The sequence below is a fragment of the Lolium rigidum genome, chromosome 1 (assembly GCF_022539505.1).
Source record: "Lolium rigidum isolate FL_2022 chromosome 1, APGP_CSIRO_Lrig_0.1, whole genome shotgun sequence".
Taxonomy (NCBI): Eukaryota; Viridiplantae; Streptophyta; class Magnoliopsida; order Poales; family Poaceae; genus Lolium; species Lolium rigidum.
In genome coordinates, this window is record NC_061508.1 from 137,655,466 (window position 1) to 137,662,940 (window position 7,475).

Consider the following 7,475-nt stretch of genomic DNA (forward strand, 5'->3'; position numbering starts at 1 on the left):
GTGCATGAAGACTGGCCGGACAAAAAAATCCCCCCATTGAGACAAAAAGGCCTTCTCCTCCAATCCCCGTCAAACCCTAGCCCCACAATCCCGTTCCTCTGCTCGTCTCCACCCCTCCCGCTCCCTTGCGTGTGCCGCGGCGGCCGGCGCCGTCCCGACCCGCTGCCCCCCGCCTCGAGCTCCAGATCCAACGACAGTGGTGCTGGCCGCGACGGACGGTCGGACGCGGCAGCGCGGAGGTGGAGGTTCACCAGACGAACGGATGCAGCGGCGCTGGCTCGCCGGACGGCCGGCCGCGACGCTGGCGGGCGGCCGGACGCGGCAGCGCGGAGGTGGAGGCTCACCAGACGAGCGGATGCAGCGACGCGACCGGCCCTGGCAAGTCCGTGCCCTCCCCTATCATCTCTCCTCACTTCCTCCAACTCTAGATCTGGTAGAAGGAGCCCGGCGGCTGTACACGTAGCGTGGGAGCTACGCCAATGGGGATTCGTGGTCCGCGAGGCAGTTTCCAGTGCCCCGGTCACCACCGCATCCTCCCAGCCAACGAAGAAAAGGGGCGGCGCTGGGAGGACACATAGATGGGGGAGTGGAAGCAGCTCGCGGGATGCGAAATTTCGTTGTGCTCCTGGGTGGAGAGGGACGGGAGTGGAAGTGCCTCACCTGGTTGGGCAGATAGGGAAAGTGCTACAGCTTCCTCAACCTCCATGTCAGGTTCGTCTTCCTCTCCCCACCCTATCTCTATTATGTCCATCTCTCTCTGTAATGTCAATCTCAAGAAGATTAGCTTCTGAAGGTATATATGATGCCCCCCATAGGGGGCCTCACAGCGATTTGCGCCTCGTGGCCGTCGGATCGTCCTGCCTAGCGAATCTCGTCCGTTGCTTTTTCGCTCACAGCTGCTAGATAAATCCATGCAACAGACATGTCCTACCCGTCCGAGGCTGGTCATGGGTCCCACCAATGTCCGGGCCCGCCCGTCAGTGGCCGTAGGTGTGGTTGGCTTCGGTGCATGAAGACTGGCCGGACAAAAAAATCCCCCCATTGAGACAAAAAGGCCTTCTCCTCCAATCCCCGTCAAACCCTAGCCCCACAATCCCGTTCCTCTGCTCGTCTCCACCCCTCCCGCTCCCTTGCGTGTGCCGCGGCGGCCGGCGCCGTCCCGACCCGCTGCCCCCCGCCTCGAGCTCCAGATCCAACGACAGTGGTGCTGGCCGCGACGGACGGTCGGACGCGGCAGCGCGGAGGTGGAGGTTCACCGGACGAACGGATGCGGCGGCGCCGGCTCGCCGGACGGCCGGCCGCGGCGCCGGCGGGCGGCCGGACGCGGCAGCGCGGAGGTGGAGGCTCACCAGACGAGTGGATGCAGCGACGCGACCGGCCCTGGCAAGTCCGTGCCCTCCCCTATCATCTCTCCTCACTTCCTCCAACTCTAGATCTGGTAGAAGGAGCCCGGCGGCCGTACACGTAGCGTGGGAGCTACGCCAATGGGGATTCGTGGTCCGCGAGGCAGTTTCCAGTGCCCCGGTCACCACCGCATCCTCCCAGCCAACGAAGAAAAGGGGCGGCGCTGGGAGGACACATAGATGGGGGAGTGGAAGCAGCTCGCGGGATGCGAAATTTCGTTGTGCTCCTGGGTGGAGAGGGACGGGAGTGGAAGTGCCTCACCTGGTTGGGCAGATAGGGAAAGTACTACAGCTTCCTCAACCTCCATGTCAGGTTCGTCTTCCTCTCCCCACCCTATCTCTATTATGTCCATCTCTCTCTGTAATGTCAATCTCAAGAAGATTAGCTTCTGAAGGTATATATGATGCCCCCCATAGGGGGCCTCACAGCGATTTGCGCCTCGTGGCCGTCGGATCGTCCTGCCTAGCGAATCTCGTCCGTTGCTTTTTCGCTCACAGCTGCTAGATAAATCCATGCAACAGACATGTCCTACCCGTCTGAGGCTGGTCATGGGTCCCACCAATGTCCGGGCCCGCCCGTCAGTGGCCGTAGGTGTGGTTGGCTTCGGTGCATGAAGACTGGCCGGACAAAAAAATCCCCCCATTGAGACAAAAAGGCCTTCTCCTCCAATCCCCGTCAAACCCTAGCCCCACAATCCTGTTCCTCTGCTCGTCTCCACCCCTCCCGCTCCCTTGCGTGTGCCGCGGCGGCCGGCGCCGTCCCGACCCGCTGCCCCCCGCCTCGAGCTCCAGATCCAACGACAGTGGTGCTGGCCGCGACGGACGGTCGGACGCGGCAGCGCGGAGGTGGAGGTTCACCAGACGAACGGATGCAGCGGCGCTGGCTCGCCGGACGGCCGGCCGCGACGCTGGCGGGCGGCCGGACGCGGCAGCGCGGAGGTGGAGGCTCACCAGACGAGCGGATGCAGCGACGCGACCGGCCCTGGCAAGTCCGTGCCCTCCCCTATCATCTCTTCTCACTTCCTCCAACTCTAGATCTGGTAGAAGGAGCCCGGCGGCCGTACACGTAGCGTGGGAGCTACGCCAATGGGGATTCATGGTCCGCGAGGCAGTTTCCAGTGCCCCGGTCACCACCGCATCCTCCCAGCCAACGAAGAAAAGGGGCGGCGCTGGGAGGACACATAGATGGGGGAGTGGAAGCAGCTCGCGGGATGCGAAATTTCGTTGTGCTCCTGGGTGGAGAGGGACGGGAGTGGAAGTGCCTCACCTGGTTGGGCAGATAGGGAAAGTGCTACAGCTTCCTCAACCTCCATGTCAGGTTCGTCTTCCTCTCCCCACCCTATCTCTATTATGTCCATCTCTCTCTGTAATGTCAATCTCAAGAAGATTAGCTTCTATTTTTCAGATTGGAAGTGACATAGACATAGCTGCTCTGAAGGTTTTCCATGCTAGCAATTTCTAGAGTAGTTGTCCCCTGTGTATTGATCTATTTCTGCATCTTATATTGTGGTCAACATTGCTAACTAAAAGGAAGATCTCTAAAATAATGATAGCTGAATAAAATCACAAGTACAAATTTGGGATGAATATTCCTTGCTTACTAAAAATAAGAGCTATAAATAACTTTTGCTGATTTTTCGGATATGTTATGATCTCTGTTAAAAGTATTAATCTTCTTATTAAAACATTTGCAATTTTTATTTGAAAGCTTCACCTTGATATTTTTACTTTTGTTATTATGGTGCAGGTGGATTATCTTGAAATTTTTAGCCACTTGATTTACCTCATGAAGGCTAAACTATATCCGTGCATTTTGTTGCTTGTTTCAGATTCATGGAGGCAGAGAAATCTGTTGCGGCGCGAGGTGGCTGTACGAGATGGCTAGGTTATGTTGCTAATTTTGTATGTTTACGCCATTACTATCCCCGTCCTTGATCTCATACGGCTACTCTTCTTCGCCTCAGATCATATTATTTTCTATCCTAGCCAGACTGCGGTGATCCAGGTACGAGTGACGGCAATGTGCCGCGGGATCTGGTGGTTGATGTTGTGTATGCCCGAGGACAACACAGTTATCCGTCTTCCCGCCATCGTGCTTGCATCAACAAAGCTGAGTGTACGTCCATCTTAGGTTTATCTCTCTAGCTTTTCGTTCCTTGATCTTTCTCCTCTGCCTCTGATTGGGTATACGGGGACGAGATAATTTTTGTACATGCAAATTTTCCCTAAGCAGAAAATGGCGGTAGGTTGCCTTTCATCCGAGCTGGAGAGAGCATATCTAATTTTGATCCAAGTTGATCTGCTGTGTGGTGTGCTAAACTGAGAAGTGCTTTTGTTTTTCCCTTGGGAGTTTGCAACCTCTCTACCTTGCACTCAACGGCTCCACCTTGCTCATTGAACCTATTCGCGGTTGTTGAAGCTGATTGAGTCTCTGAACATCATCTATTTCTATGCATGTTTTTTTAATTGTCAGAGACATGTGAAATAGGAAACACAACCTCAATGCGTGCATTTGTGATTTAATGAAATTAAGAACTGAAATTTGGACCCTTTTTTTGAGTTAAAAGATGTAACTCTGAAATAATACAACTAGGAACCACTGTCATCTTCCTAATTTTCATTTCCATATTATTTGCAGGCTTATTTTCTAATGAATATTTTAGAAATTACAGCTCCCGGCAATATGCTCATATCAATATATTTTATGTCAGGAGCATACAAGCAAGACAAGATCGGTAAATACCCTCCAACAACTAATGCAGAAGCTTACATGCCTTGGATTTGGAAACGACAGGGTATTCATACAATGTATACTATCCCTATGCATATCATCAATGTAATATTACCGTGTATATTGATGTTTTGAGGAAATGAAGACTGGGGTTTCCTACATGTTGTCAGGTCGAGTTTAGATCTGCTAATGCACATGCTGACATGAAAATTGAAATATACATGGGGATTTAGTAATATTAATTTAAAATATTAATATGCTTCAAAGTTAGAGGTTCATCACATATGGTAAATAGTTGGCCTGACGAGTGTAACTTTTGGCTTCAAATTGTTACTTTGTGAGGCTCTGCATTCAAGTAGTGGAATTGAGTCATGTTATGTGATGGATCCTCTTAGTTCTCGCATATAAAGAAGTGTGATGGTTGTCCTGCTTGGCAGCGCTTTGCATTCTCTACAACATGATAACAAATATAAGTTGGTGTAGGACCTCTCTTTTTATTGATATGCCCTGTAACTCCTTTTGTTGATGCAATATTGTGAAATACTATTTACAAGGTTTTGTTTCCTGGTGGAGTGCACTCAGTTATCAGATCTGGATATCATAGAGGGTTATTGTTCGATCCATGGATACAGTCAACATCCATGATTGGAAGAGAATGGTAAGGTTTCGACTTTAATTACAGAAATCTCATTTGCCTTTCTCTGGTAAGTTTGTTGGTGATGGACACCATTCTTTGTTCTACTTATGTTGGCTATAGCTTGCAGCACATTTGTTTTGCAGTATGTCAATGTGTGTTCTATTGCAATTGTTCCTTTACAGTTTGTGAGACGCGCTGTAGTATATCAGGTAGTATCCTCCTCGTAAAAAGAAACATGTAGCTATTCGATCTATGAAAGAAAGCACATTACAAGCTCCCCATTTTTTTTGAAAAGTTGCTTAGTGGAAAGAGTTCAGGAAATTGGTTAATCATAGTCTCTTGGCTGAACCGATCAAGAGGATATATTTGTTAAAACAATGCCCACGTTGATATAGGACCTGGGTTGCTAATTCAGTATACTATAGCATAGACGAATCATCTTCCATTAATCGATACAATGATAGAATTAGTAGAGTTGTGCAGTTCAGCTTATTACTTCTATTGCTGAGTGATGTTAAATTGATACAAAGATGTCTATAATGGTAGAGTTCATATAATGTTTCATCAGGTATGCACGATCCTTTTACATTCAGTAATCTACTTTGATTTGGTGTATGACCTGTCTTGGAGGATGGTGGCATTGTTGCCAGGCGACAGAGTGGTCGAATGTGTATGTAGGCGCCTGTATTTGTTTCTACAAATAAAAATGACCATATTGAAATGGAGTATGCAAGCATATATAGTACAATAAATACTGCACAAAACTATTTATCTCAATTCGTAGTGTTCCTGATCTTGATCTCTCATTTGTATGACTGTACTTGCTTGGCTTTATTTCTCCAGTTCCAGCTAATTGATCTATGTCTTCTTTGTAGTTGTTCAGAGTAGTTGGCATGGGAGATGCCAGCAACTGGCGCGGGCTCTGCTCATAGGCTCGCTGGAGACAACCAAGATCTCCACAGTCTACTTGACGTGGCCGGCGTCAAACACTTATGACTGGCACACTACTTGGCGCGGCCGATGTCCCAGCTAGACGAGGATAGACGAGATGCCTTACCTCTTTCGCTACAGAATTAGGTATAAGCTCTCTATTTGACATTAATTGTCATGTTTCGGAAATAGCTGAATTGGTTCTGGATTAGACTTATTTTCTTTGTAATTTCAGTAATCTTCATTTAGCACCTTCTGTTCTTGCATGAGGATTGCTATAAATTTACTGGGAGCATAACAGATACATAATGTTTTTGTAAACCTGCGAGCCAGGAGATGGGGAGAAGAGAAGATGTCAATCCAAGAAGGATTATCCTCTCAACTACTTTTCTGATATATGGTCTCAATGGAAAGAATTAGTGATAATGCCTCGCCATGATACACCATCAGATTATATCCGTAATAACTGTCCTTCCCAATCAACTCACTGAACTGATACTTCTGTATATATAGTCACGTGCTTTAATATGATGTGGCATACACCATCATTTTAGTTCTATGATTGTAGAAACCCATATATATTATTTTAGCAGTGCAGTAGTTATATTTCTTTCATTTTTGGTGGACAGATTGGGAAAAGGTGATTGATTTCTTTGTTTCACGTCATGAATTGTCATATTTTTTTGTGTCCATTTCATTCCTATAGGCCATGAATCATCTCCTCACCACATTATTCACATCGATGAACCAACCATTGCGAGCTAATCCTTTTTTTTGGTTTCTCTGTACCTGTTCTAGATATTTATTCATTGAATTGCAATTTTCCGGATGTTGCTTTATCGTTTTGTAGATGCTTATATATAAAGGAGAAGGACCAGAAGATTAAAGAGCTTATTAAGTGTTGAGATGGTTTCATAGTGGATGTCTCCAATGCAAATGGCAATGTCTAGCAGATAGTGGATGTCTCCAATGCAAAATTCAGAAAGGTACTACACATCTTGATCAGCTCACCTTAACCAAATCACAGCTTTTGGAGGTCCTCTCTGGCAGATTGAGGTGCAGCGCCCACCGGTGCTGCTCGACATTGGTTCTAATATCGGTGAGCAAATGGAAAGGTCTACCAAATAGCTGAATCATCACATTCTTTGGTTAGGAATCCATGATCTACCTTCTTTTGTCTGTAATGTCTATGATTAGAAGGAGGGTAACATGGTTTTCACTAGCAAGTCTTTAGATGGATGAATCCTTGAGGAGTTCCCTCGCGTAATTCGGGATGATTTATCATGCAAATGATAGGGATATCCTTTTTCACCATCTTTTTGGTTGAAAGATGTCGAATAGAACAATGACATGACATTTGCATTGGATTGACTTGAGACAAACCCTGCAAGTAGTGTTTGATTATCATGCTGATTTTGTTATGACCGGTTTGGCCTATAGCAGGAGGAAGCCCATTAGTGGGCCTAAATTAGGGGCTTAGCCCATTTATCCTTTTCATTAGCTTATTTATACTGCTGTAAAACGTACGTGAGAAATCAAGCAATAAACAGATCATACAGATCGCTATTGCCGACTCCTTGAGGAGTCGGTCTTCCCTGCCCTAGCCGCCGCTCCTTCCCTTGCGCCGCCTTCCTCCAACCTCGCGACGGCGGCCAGCCGCCGGCGCCGCCTTCCTCTCCCCCGTCCAGCACACTTCCACCCCTACAATCTACGTAACCGGCCTGGTAGGATCTCAGATTCTATCAATTTGGTATCAGATTGTCCTCGTACGGTC

At 48.0% G+C, this 7,475-nt stretch overlaps 1 long non-coding RNA gene across 1 annotated transcript; it reads left to right on the forward strand.

Moving 5' to 3' along the window:
- The first annotated feature begins 3,426 nt into the window (after positions 1-3,426).
- On the forward strand, positions 3,427-5,546 carry LOC124682435. The gene is made up of 3 exons (XR_006996285.1): positions 3,427-3,519; positions 4,115-4,198; positions 4,717-5,546. It is a non-coding gene; the product is annotated as an uncharacterized LOC124682435 (long non-coding RNA).
- Positions 5,547-7,475: the final 1,929 nt, after the last annotated feature.